Consider the following 12,759-nt stretch of genomic DNA (forward strand, 5'->3'; position numbering starts at 1 on the left):
CGTGTATGTGTGTGTGTGAGAGAGAGAGTCTTTATCAATTTCATACACAACAAAATAGCATCTATAATATACAATATACAAAGAAACATAGTAAGTAACGAAATGGCATATGGACTCGTATCAATGCATATGGACTCGTATAAATTCATACGGACTCGTCTCAATGCAAATGACCTAACAAGGTTAGTTTGCAAAGAGATTCCTATAGTATTACAGGTAATATTATGAATAATAAATCAGAAATTATGTAATTCATATTCCAGTAGTGATTAGTCAAAATATTTACAAGATATCTAAATATACGACGGAATTTCTACAATTAAAAACGTTATAAATGTAAGCGGCCAAAATATTAAACATTCTGGTATTCTGGGTATTTAGATGTTCTATAAATTTAAATATATTTGGTCTTTTCCTGAAATATTTCTCTGTATATTTGGCTCTTAGATCTTTATACAAGACACATTCAAGGACAAAGTAATATTCTTCTTCAAGGAACTTACAGATAGAACAGTCTGTTATGAATTGATTTAAACGGTCTCACCCATCGACTGCATTCCACGTCGAATCTGAGACGATACTCTAAATTTAGCCGCATTTCTATATTTGATTGCATTGATGCTATGAAGATCAAGTTTTAGTAACAAATTTGTAATATCTACATACAGTAATGTTCGACTACTGTTCATAAGACGATCCATCCCATTTTGGTCAAGTTTATCTCATAGACTTAATTTAAATAACTATTAATATAGGTCAATGTGACTGACCTCTTAATTAACCCCAAACTTCCAAGAATCTTAGTCTTATCAACAAATCTTTAATTCTCTGTCTCTGTCTGCCCCCTCCCCCTCTCTCTCTCTCTCTCTCTCTTGGCTAGCAAAGATGTCGTCTTTGGTGGTGAGAGCTTTTTGGGTTTACCTACTATTTAGGAAGCGAAATGCTGATACCTGGATAGCCTTGACACCCGTGTTTACTTCCATGCAGTTATGCTTCTATTCCAGACAGCTTGGTCTATTCCAGACAGCTATGCTTCTATTCCAGACAGTTTGGTCTATTCCAGACAGATATGCTTCTATTCCAGACAGCTTGGTCTATTACAGACAGATTGGTCTATTCCGGCGTGAATATATCTCCAGATCACTATTTCATCAATTAACCAGGTCGTTTCTAGAGTTTCCACAGACACTTTGAAACTCGCTCCTCACACTAAAGGTTATCTTTAGAGGTTTCCTTACTGCTCATTCGGTTCATCATAATCAATAGACTGCTTTACACTCCGTATAAAGCTTTACACTCCGTATAAAGCTTTACACTCCGTATAAAGCTTTACACTCCATGTAAGACTTTTTACTCCTTATAAAGCTTTACACTCCATATAAGGCTTTATACTCCATATAAAGTTTTACACTCCATATAAGGCGTTATACTCCATATAAAGTTTTACATTCCATATAAGGCGTTATACTCCATATAAAGTTTTACACTCCATATAAGGCGTTATACTCCATAAAAAGTTTTACACTCCATATGAGGCGTTATACTCCATATAACGTTTTACACTCCATATAAGGCGTTATACTCCATATAAAGTTTTACACTCCATACAAGGATTTACACATCATTAGGTTTTGATTAAAATAAAAGCAGTCGTAAATAAAGCTTTATATGAATTCTAAAGACATGTATCAGAAGTGACACAGAATATGAAGTAACTCCCGGTATGAGAGAGATATAGTGTCTACAGAGATGCCAAAAAACGGCAACGGTATAATATGTCTATAGAGATGCCGACAACGGCGTGGGCATAATGTGTCTATAGAGATGCCGACAACGGCGTGGGTATAATGTGTCTATAGAGATGCCGACAACGGCGTGGGTATAATGTGTCTATAGAGCTGCAGAAAACGGCTTTGGTATAAGGTGTTTATAGAGATGCCGAAAACGGCATGGGTATAATGAGTCTATAGAGATGCCAAAAACGGCATGGGTATAATGTGTCTATAGAAATGCCGAAAACGGCATGGTTATAATGTGTCTACACAGCTGCAGAAAACGGCTTTGATATAAGGTGTTTATAGAAATGCCGAAAACGGCATAGGTATAATGTGTCTATAGAGATGCTGAAAACGGCATGGGTATAATATGTATATGGAAATGCCGAAAACGGCATAGGTATAATGTGTCTATAGAGATGCTGAAAACGGCATGGGTATAATATGTATATGGAAATGCCGAAGACGGCATAGGTATAATGCGTCTATAGAAATGCCGAAGACGGCATGGGTATAATGTGTCTATAGAGCTGCCGAAAACAGCATGGGTATAATATGTTAATAGAACTACCAAAAACGGCATGGGTATAATGTGTCTTTAGAGATGCCGAAGACGACGTGGTTATAATGTGTTTATAGAGATGCCGAAAACGGCATAGGTATAATATGTCTATAGAAATGCCGAAGACGGCATGGTTATAATGTGTCTATAGAGCTGCAGAAAACGGCATGTTTATAATGTGTCTATAGAGATGCAGAAAATGGCATGTTTATAATGTGTCTATAGAGATGCCGAAGACGGCATGGGTATAATGTGTCTATAGAGATGCCGAAGACGGCATGGGTATAATGTGTCTATAGAGATGCCGAAGACGGCATGGGTATAATGTGTCTATAGAGATGCCGAAGACGGCATGAGTATAATGTGTCTATGGAGATGCCGAAAACGGCACGGGTATAATGTGTCTATGGAGATTCCGAAGACGGCATGGTTATAATGTGTCTATAGAAATGCCGAAGACGGCATGGGTATAATGTGTCTATAGAGATGCCGAAGACGGCATGGGTATAATGTGTCCATAGAAATGCTGAAAACAGCAAGGCTATAATGTGTCTATAGAGATGCCGAAAATAGAATGTGTCTACCATATCTAACAATGTGGCATCACATCGCATTGATCATTCTGTTTTGAAAAATGATTTTGCCGTGATAAAATGTTCTGTTTATTCAGATGGAAGCTTTTTCTTTGATATATAGTTTATAAGTAGTATATAGGATACCGGGTTTAAACACAGTGACAGTTACAGAAGTCAGAATGGGAAACAAAAGGTACCATGGATGATAAAAAAAAAAATAAAAAAAAAAAGAAATAAAACGAGGAGGATACCAGGGCGGGTTTAGAATTGACAATGGAGAGTTGCATGGGGAGGCGGCGATGCACTTCCAGAGAGTGTTTTTAAAAATTATTTGACAATGACTGATGATCCGCGAGCAAGTACGCGATGTATGTAGCGGAGTCTGATACGACTGCGTGCGAGATCATCGCGGGTTTGGAAGATTATTATTGGTGTTTTAGGACTGAGTTTGGGATATCTGCGGCGAAATGCTGCGATGGCTGATTCGGGATCATGTTCGTTGATTTCGAGCATAATATAAAATACGTGTATACAAAATAAAAAAAGAATTATACCGGGATGACAATCGGCGCGGGCGGGTGCAATTTGAGAAATTCTTGGATGGTGAGCGGAGTGCGGTTAACACGAAGGGAATATCTGCAATGAGAACGGTATCGACGACTGCCGCATCGGGTGCAGATTGGTAATTTGCCACGAACGCCGATGCCGCAGTGAATACAAGGATGAGGACCAGGATGGGTTTTTGAAATGCTGTTATGATAAGCGCAGAATACATGAACGCAATTTTTGTTACAACGACGTGTTTTGCCTGTGAATAACCATGAGCATTTGTTGACTGCGTGCGCACGAGACGACATAGTATATAATTGAGTTAAAATCTAATTAGACTAAAAAATTATGTATATGTTTGAAGATTATGACAGCGATGACGGCGACGCATTTCTGGAAACGGAGGGGGAAAAAGTAGTGGTGTGCGTTGATAATGGCAATCGGATATCGTCGAGGACAATGAAGGATTATGACGATTTGTGTTGGTGGTATTCGAACACGGACGTGGTGATCACGACGCGGACTAAGGATGGAGCAGTAGAATTACTGATTCGTGATGGTGAAATACAACAAGGGGTGATTATACAAAATGGAGGAAAATTTCTTGTGTACACGTCAGATCCGGATTTGAAACAGTTCGAGGGGATGTCGTTGGTCAATGAAATAATACCGCGTGCGCGACTGAGATATCCTACAATCGACATTGACTCGAAAATGCCGACCGTGGATGATTTACTGGATTATTTTCTCGGGTACGTGGACGAACTTGAAGACCTGTTTGTCTTTGAGACCAAGAACGGGTATCATATTATGCTGAGATCACACGTAGTTAGTTTTGACAATCATGTGAAGTTGATTAACAAGGTTGCACAGGAACAGCCAGACTGGAATGTTGACAAACTGGCGGGACTTCATAATATTAAGGTCGTCGGGACAAAGTCGTGGAAGCCTCGTAGTATTTGTAAGAGATTAATACACCCGTGTGTTGATGTCAATGACACGTTGAGTTGTCCTATCGAAATTCAGACTCAGGTTAGACTGGAGAAAAAGAACATCGAAGTAACATTTGATGATATTTCACGAGATGATCTTGAAAAGATTTCGATGATGCTGAGCAACGACAAGAGCTGTTTTACAGGGACCAGTAATGGAAGTGGGAACATGACTGCATATTCACGAAAACCAGGATCGTATTGTAGTATTTGTGATCGGCGTCACGGCGTGGATATGTTCGGACGCATTGAGGGAAAATGTGTAGACGCGTATGTGAACACGTACAGTGATTGTTATGCCGTAGGATGTTTCAGGACACGCGGGAAGAAAATCATAATACCACGTGAGAATAAACCAGCGGCGACGACACAAGAAGAGTATCAAAGATACTTGAAGAGCTATAATTATCGCAGATGTGACTACGGTGGGAAATTTCCAACGCGGACTCCGGATTGTAATTATAGTGAATTACCAGTACATGAACGCGATCACGCTGGCGTGAGTGGGCGTGGATGTCGTGTAGTACCTGACGAAGACTACATGGATGGTTCTCCGTGTGGATCTGGTAAGTCCATCGCGGCCTGGAAAAGTATCCAAGAAACCCAGTCAGTGTTGTGTTTGTCATATCGAAATTCATTCACGGATAAGACGTGTGCGGATTATTCATTGGAATGTTACAGAGATATCTGCGGTGAAATCGAATTCGAATCGGGTGATCAGCGAAAGGTTATTACACAAATCGAATCTGTGGTACGGGTTGTTGGACTTCCTGATGTTGTTATCGTTGATGAGTTGCATGGAATCCTACGACAGATGATGAACTCGAACAATAACAAATCGATATGGGAAAAGTTTATCAGATTGATAATGGGAGCGAAACGTGTTATTGTCATGGACGCACTTGCAAATGATGATGATGTTGCGTTGTTTCGGCGATATCGCCCTGGTATGAAGTTCATCATGAACATGTACCGGGTCGATCATGACAAAAAATTCTGCATTGAGAAATCACACCAGGACAATCTCGATACACTAATACACGCACTTGAGAACCGTGAACACGTGGTGATATTTACACATAATAAACAGCACGGGAAGTATTCCGTGGAAGAACTAGCGAAGTTGTTAATGTCGTTGGGATACCGTGTGAAATACTATCACGCGGACACGCCGCGGACACAAAAACAAAATGATTTCAGAAATGTTAATGAGGCATTCGCGGACATTGATGTTGTAATTTACAATCATACTATCGAGGCTGGAGTTTCTATCGAGGATCCGAAATTCACAAAGATGTTTTGTTTCTCTGAGGAACTTGGATCAGTTGAGGCTACCAAACAAGCGTTGCACAGGTTCAGATGTGTAAAGGAAATTCATTATTCGTTTGTGAAACATAATCATCGAGGACTGCCACTGACTCGTGATGATATCAATGAGATTATTCTGCAACGTGAACGATCTTGTAATGAAACTGAACTTGGATTCCGAGCACCGAACTTCAGTGATCTCGGAGACGGATTCGGTTACGCGTTTGTATCTAATGTCATCGATGAAAATAATTCACGGTGTTATTTCACGGGACGATTGGCCGCGATGATGGCCGTGTCTGGATTCGAAGTTGTATGGGAATTACCTGATGAATACGAAGCGTGGTTGTCGCGGAATAATAAAAAAAAAATAACCGATGGAGAAACGCAGAGAGTTTCCATCGGAGATTCTCATGCACAGCATTTCTCTGAAGAATTTCCTGATGAGCACATCGATGATTTCTTGGCAAGTACTATCGGGGAAAGAATAGCACAGGCACGAGATGAGAATTGTAATGATAATAATGACAAAAAATATTACAAATATGACGACACTGATAATTATTCGGATCCGTATGTGAAAAAATTAAAATACCTGAATAATATCTATCAAGCCGATATTAGTAAATGTCCTACTGATGTCATTGAGAACATTAACAAGAATACTCCGAGGCTGTTGAGATATTTTCGAGTGGTCGTTGATAAATTCAATAACGGTAACACAACAATGCAACAACAATTCAGGTCCGATAAGATTAGTCCGCGGGAACAGATGGAGATTATCAGAGATGTGTTAACGATGTTGGAATTACCTGATGTGATTCCACCGCGATTAGATCAGGACCACGAGGTAGTGCCACGAGCACGATTACATGAAAATATCACAATGATGTTGTCGACGTCGACCCGACTTGAGAAATATCAGAAATTTCTAGAACATTTCCTGGAGATATTCCCACAGACACGATCACGACGCGGTAAACTGACCGCCAAGGACATTATCGAGAAAATTAAAATAATTTATAAGGAATTTGGCAGTGCGTTGCAATCACGAGATAAAAAGCATGCCTGTCGTGACGATTATACGTTATCGTATCCGTGCTGGCCCAGATCAGACTTCATAGACGACCAGGAATGGCTCAGCATGAATAGAATCGATTCGGGTGTGGCTGGGAATGATGTCCCAGCGACAGATGAACACACGAGGTTGTTAAAATTCTTAGTGTGGAAATTCAACGGGTGGTTTTACTCGCTGTGAAATGCTTCGCCGTATGACAAAAATAACAAAAAAGAAAAAATGTTTCCAAATTTCAGTGCGCGCGAGGAAAGTGGTAGTATTACTATAATAATTTTACCACTTTCCTCACTTTTATTGTTATTTTGCCAATCTGAGCCTTCCCAGAGATGCTTCCGTGGAAGGGTCAGAATGGAAAAATAAGACAAAAAGTGGCGAAAGTGGCAGTAATAATTTTTATCCTATATAATTATATAACTATAATTATTTCTGCCACTTTCGACATAAACCGAAACCGAAACTAAACTTGAATGGATGACATGGGGACTTTGAGAATCTTTGATTGTGAAGTCTAAAGATTCTCTGTGGCGATGCTAACATCGCTCATGCAAAGCATTTCCGAGAATCTTCGATGAGAAGTCCAAGGGACTTTTAGTTTCGGTTTCGGTTTATGTCGAAAGTGGCAGAAATAATTATAATTATATAGAATAAAAATTATTTCTGCCACTTTCGACATAAACCGAAACCGAAACTAAACTTGAATGGATGACACGAGTATAAAAAATTCACAGTGGTTGTGATATACAAGGAAAAAAACACTCATGGTGATCGTCGTGTGGCACGTGGCAGTAATATTATTTTATATAGGATAATAATTATTTCTGCCACGCGCCACACTTTTTCTGTTATTGTGACACTTCTCGGCGGTGTTAACACCACTCCGGAAATGCTCCCTGGGAATCTTCGCCTGAGCGTGGTCGGGGAGTTTCTCATGTAAACATCGCCAAAAGTCCCTTGGACGAGAAATGCTTTGCATGAGCGATGTTAGCATCGCCACAGAGAATCTTTGATTGAGAAGTTTAAAAACTTTTTAGTTTCGATGGTGGAATCACAGTAGTAATATTATCGCGTGGCTAAATTCTGTGATATTTTTTTCATCGCGGAAATCTTCACATGAGAACCCCAAGGAGTTCCGCGTCGTGAAATACTTCCTGGAATGCCGCGATGACCCATAATTATTCGCATTAGTCATCGCTGCCACATAAATGAAAATTTAATTGAAAACTATGTCATATAGTATAAAATGGTTTTCATGCCAGCCCCGCATAATTGCAAATGGGTCCCACTTGGAAGTGCCACAACATGTGGACGAAGTTGTTTCGGTGATTATTGTGCGCGTCATAATATTTCATCGAGTCCACCACTGCGTTGTGTCGGATGTCAGGTCGGAGTTCGTGGTACTCTTGCGATTTGTCGCGCATGTGGAGGTGCTCAATATCGTGCATTACTCGCATACTATAAACGGCGCCAGAACAAATTCTTCACGAAGAAGACCGCGCCGACCATAATTGAGTTTATTAATTCACGCAAAGGACTCAATTAAAATAAATTTTTAACTCAATTAGATGATATGATATACTTATAATAATGGTGAATCCGACTAAGATTCCAAGACATGTTCGTGTGCGAGAACTTTTGAGAGAATATCGCGAGTTGACTTCAACGTCGGCGCGATATCCGCGATCGAATGCAGAATTGGCCGAATTAACGGCGCGCATCGAAACATTACGGCGTCGCAGATTGGTTCTCGCAGAAATACGACAGCCTGGATATACCACCGAAGAATCATTTTCCGGTGCTGATCGTTATGTCCGTTTTACTCCGCGAAGAATCTCAAATCGATTTGTAGTCAGGGACTTAATTGATATTGTCCCGCGTGTGTTGCAGCGAAGTTTACAACGACATCCAACGTTGAAAGTCAATGCCCAGTACAACATCGATATGTACCTCGCGAGTGATCCATCAACGACAACAACCACGAATATCAGTTCAAGGTCGGTTATTGTCACTCGCGGAACTGATCTCGTTGATATCGCCAAGGATTTCTTTGCGAGAATTGCGCGAAATGTCGAACAATTCACGTCAACAGGATCAGGTTGGGTCATCAAACAAGTAAATTACATACAATTATCAGTCCATGAATTCACGCCCGCGACGGGATCATGTTATCGTCGTTTACCAGACTCGATTGTGGCCACGCGGTCCTGTATCAATGTGAAAAACAACGATAACAAATGCGCGTTGTGGTCATTATTGGCTGCGTTACATCCCGTTGCGACAAATCCAGATCGGGTTAGTAATTATCGGCGTCACGAAAATGAGATCAACATGACCGGGATAACATACCCGGTGGAAATATCACAAATAACGCGCATAGAACAACAAAATCCTGAATTATTTCCAGGTGGTATTAATGTGTTCGCGCTTGATGAAAAATCTGCAGTGTATCCTTGGTTGATATCACCGCGCGCAAATAATTCCTCACCGGTTAATTTACTGGCATTCGATGGACATTACGCGTACATCAAAGATCTTTCCAGGTTGTTATCGTCGAAGATGTCGGGATACAAGTGTAAAATGTTCTACTGTTATAATTGTCTCAATGGATTTACGACCGAGACGCGGCTGCACGAGCATATCAAATACTGCTTCGAGGCCACCGCGATAACAATGCCTGCTCGTGGAAGTAACATTCTTAAATTTCACAATCATGAGCGGACCAAGAAACTTCCGTTCATGTTCGTGGGTGATCTTGAATCATTTCTGGTCCCAGGCGTGCAAGCGTGCCACACGGGAAAGTCAGTTGCACAGCACATTCCTGCGAGTTATCGTTGTGCCACAGTGTGTACCAATAAAAAGTATTCCAGTTTATCACCGATCTACAGTGGAACATCGCCGATTGTTCACATGCTCAAGTATTTATTTGAGTGCGTCGACGGCATCGAATCATTGTTGACGCGCCGTCAAGAGGAATTTACCGAACTGGATTCGTACAAGTACGCGATGACATGTCAGCGCTGCGATAATCCCTTCACGGAGAATAATCCCAAAGTGGCATTTTATAATATCATCACGGAAAAATATGTCGGAGCAGTTCATCAACGATGTCGCGTATTTCAGAAGTATTACCCGGTGGTATTTCATAACCTGCGTGGGTATGATGGACATTTCATTGTATCCGCGCTAGGTGATCCAGAAATCGCACAATGGTGCCGCGATAACAATATCACCTTGAGTTGTATTCCCAATAATACCGAGCGGTTAATGTCGATCACGATTGGTAAACTGCGATTCATCGACAGTTATCAGTTCATGGCGGCATCGCTGGACAAACTCGCGCAGTCATGTCCGCGTTGGTCAATCATGACCAAGTATTTCTCCGACGACGAACTGAAATATGTCACCGCGAAGGGGATATTCCCTTATCAGTGGTTCGATGGACCTGCGCGATTTGCCGAGAAATCGTTGCCCGCACGAGAGTATTTCCATGACTGTCTCACTGACTCGAATATCACCGAGGATCAATACACGCGTGCATGTACTGTATGGGACAAATTCTCATGTCGGACATTTCAGGACTATCATGACTTGTATCTCACCGTGGATGTGTTGTTGCTCGCGGACATCTTTGAAGGATTCAGAAATACATCCATGGAATACTATGGATTAGATCCCGCGCAGTATTATTCCACGCCAGGTCTTGCTTGGGATGCCGCACTGAAACTAACCCGGGTCAAGTTGGAATTATTTACTGACCCGGACATGTATTTGTTTACCGAGCGAGCAATCAGGGGCGGAATTTCAGTAATAACTAAAAAATACTCGCGCGCGAATAACAAATACCTGCACGATTATGACAAAACCGCGCCAGTCAAGTATATCATCTATCTCGACGCGAATAATCTCTACGGGGCCGCAATGTGTCGACCGATGCCCGTCGGCGGATTCACATGGATTCCCGTCGAGGAATTTCTTACTGCGACATCAGATTACCAACCTGGTGTTGATATCGCCAATGTCAAATTCGCTCCCGATGATGGCTCGATCAGTTATTTCGTTGAGGTCGACGTGGATTATCCCGCAGAAATTCATGATGCTCACAATGACTATCCGTTTTTGGCATCGTCGATTATTATCACCGATGACATGTTATCGCAGGAACAACTCGCGCTGAGAACAACGAAATACACCGCGCTGAGTAAATTAACACCAACATTACTTCCGCGTCGTAATTACACCTGTCACTATGCCGCGTTGATACAGGCGATCAATCACGGACTGATATTACGGCGAGTTCATCGCGTGTTGAGATTCAATCAGCGCTGCTGGTTACAGCCATACATTTCAGGTAATACTACACGCAGAGCTGCCGCGACGACCAACTTCGAGAAGGATTTCTTTAAACTTATGAATAATGCCGTGTTTGGAAAGACCATGGAGAATATCCGTCATCGGGTCAGTGTTAAGCTCGTCAGTGAAGTCCATCGGCGCAATAAAATCATCAGAAATTGCAAATTTGTGTCGAGTAAAAAAATTACGGATAATCTCTCGTTGATAACATCGCGGCAGTCGCAGCTGTTTCTGAACAAACCTATCTATGTTGGCGCGGCCGTGCTGGATATATCAAAGACCATCATGTATGATTTCCATTACGGATTTGTGCGGTCAAAATGGCCATCGGCGCGATTGTTATTCACGGATACGGACTCGCTCGTTTATGAAATACCAGGCCGGGATTGCAATGATGATTTGTACAGCGACATTTATGAACATCGCGCGTTGTTTGATCTATCTGATGTTCGGGGTGAATTCCACGACGACACAAACAAGAAGGTCATGGGAAAATTCAAAGATGAATTTTCATTTACTCCCGTGCGTGAGTTTGTCGGGCTGCGGTCAAAAATGTATGCGCTGCTGACCGACGATGACCACGCGACGAAACGCGCCAAAGGAATAAATTCCAATTATGTCAAGAATAAAATGAAATTCAACGATTACAAACGTGCACTTGTACGCGGACACAATGATGAAGTGCCTAAAATAACCACATGTGGATTTCGATCTCGTCATCATCGCGTTTTCACGGACCTGATTACCAAATCAGGGTTGTCAAATTTCGACGATAAACGAATTTGTGTTAATGGCATCGACACATACGCGATTGGTAACCATCGGTATCAAAAAAAATAATTCGCGTTTATAAAAGTAAAGAAAAATAATTATGATAAAAAACTTTGTCGAGAATCATATGTGGAATCCCATCGAGGAACTATCCCAGCGCGATCAGATAATCATGGTCGTAATTACTATACCCGCGCGTAGTCGAGTTTCGGCGAAATAACACCTGCGATTATTCCCACTGGCGATTATTCTCAAGTTGATATTATTATGGTCAATTCCAGCTATTTTTCGATATCATGATTACTTGTCACGATTACTATTTCGAGATCTCGCAAGCAGAAAACTATACTAGTCTGGTCATGGTAGTATCATGTGTTACCATGTAACGACACTACAAACATGAAAATGTTTCCCGATCATCGTTACCGGAAATTATTTTTCTCATCATTATTAGGTATTTTTTCTCGATGTGATTTTTTTATCCTAATTTTATAATCATGCCAAATCGGGCAAAATATTTAACTCCGAATGATGTTGCAAATATCGTTAAGGCACGAGGAAAGGAACCACCAAAAGAAATTGCTGCCCGATACGAAATTGGGTTGACACGGTTGTATAAAATTTGGACTGATGCGTCAGCGGACAAACGATTTCCGGGTGGACTCGCCGGGACAGTTGCAGGTCATAATCTAACCGCGCAAATGACGATGATACAGACCGAGATTGACGTCAACAGAGAAAAGTATGAACAACAACGTGAATTACTAAAGAAGTATCACGAGGATATCAAACGCGCCAATGA

Source organism: Sinohyriopsis cumingii, chromosome 8 (genome assembly GCF_028554795.1).
Source record: "Sinohyriopsis cumingii isolate HCF-2022 chromosome 8, ASM2855479v2, whole genome shotgun sequence".
In the NCBI taxonomy this organism is placed as follows: domain Eukaryota; kingdom Metazoa; phylum Mollusca; class Bivalvia; order Unionida; family Unionidae; genus Sinohyriopsis; species Sinohyriopsis cumingii.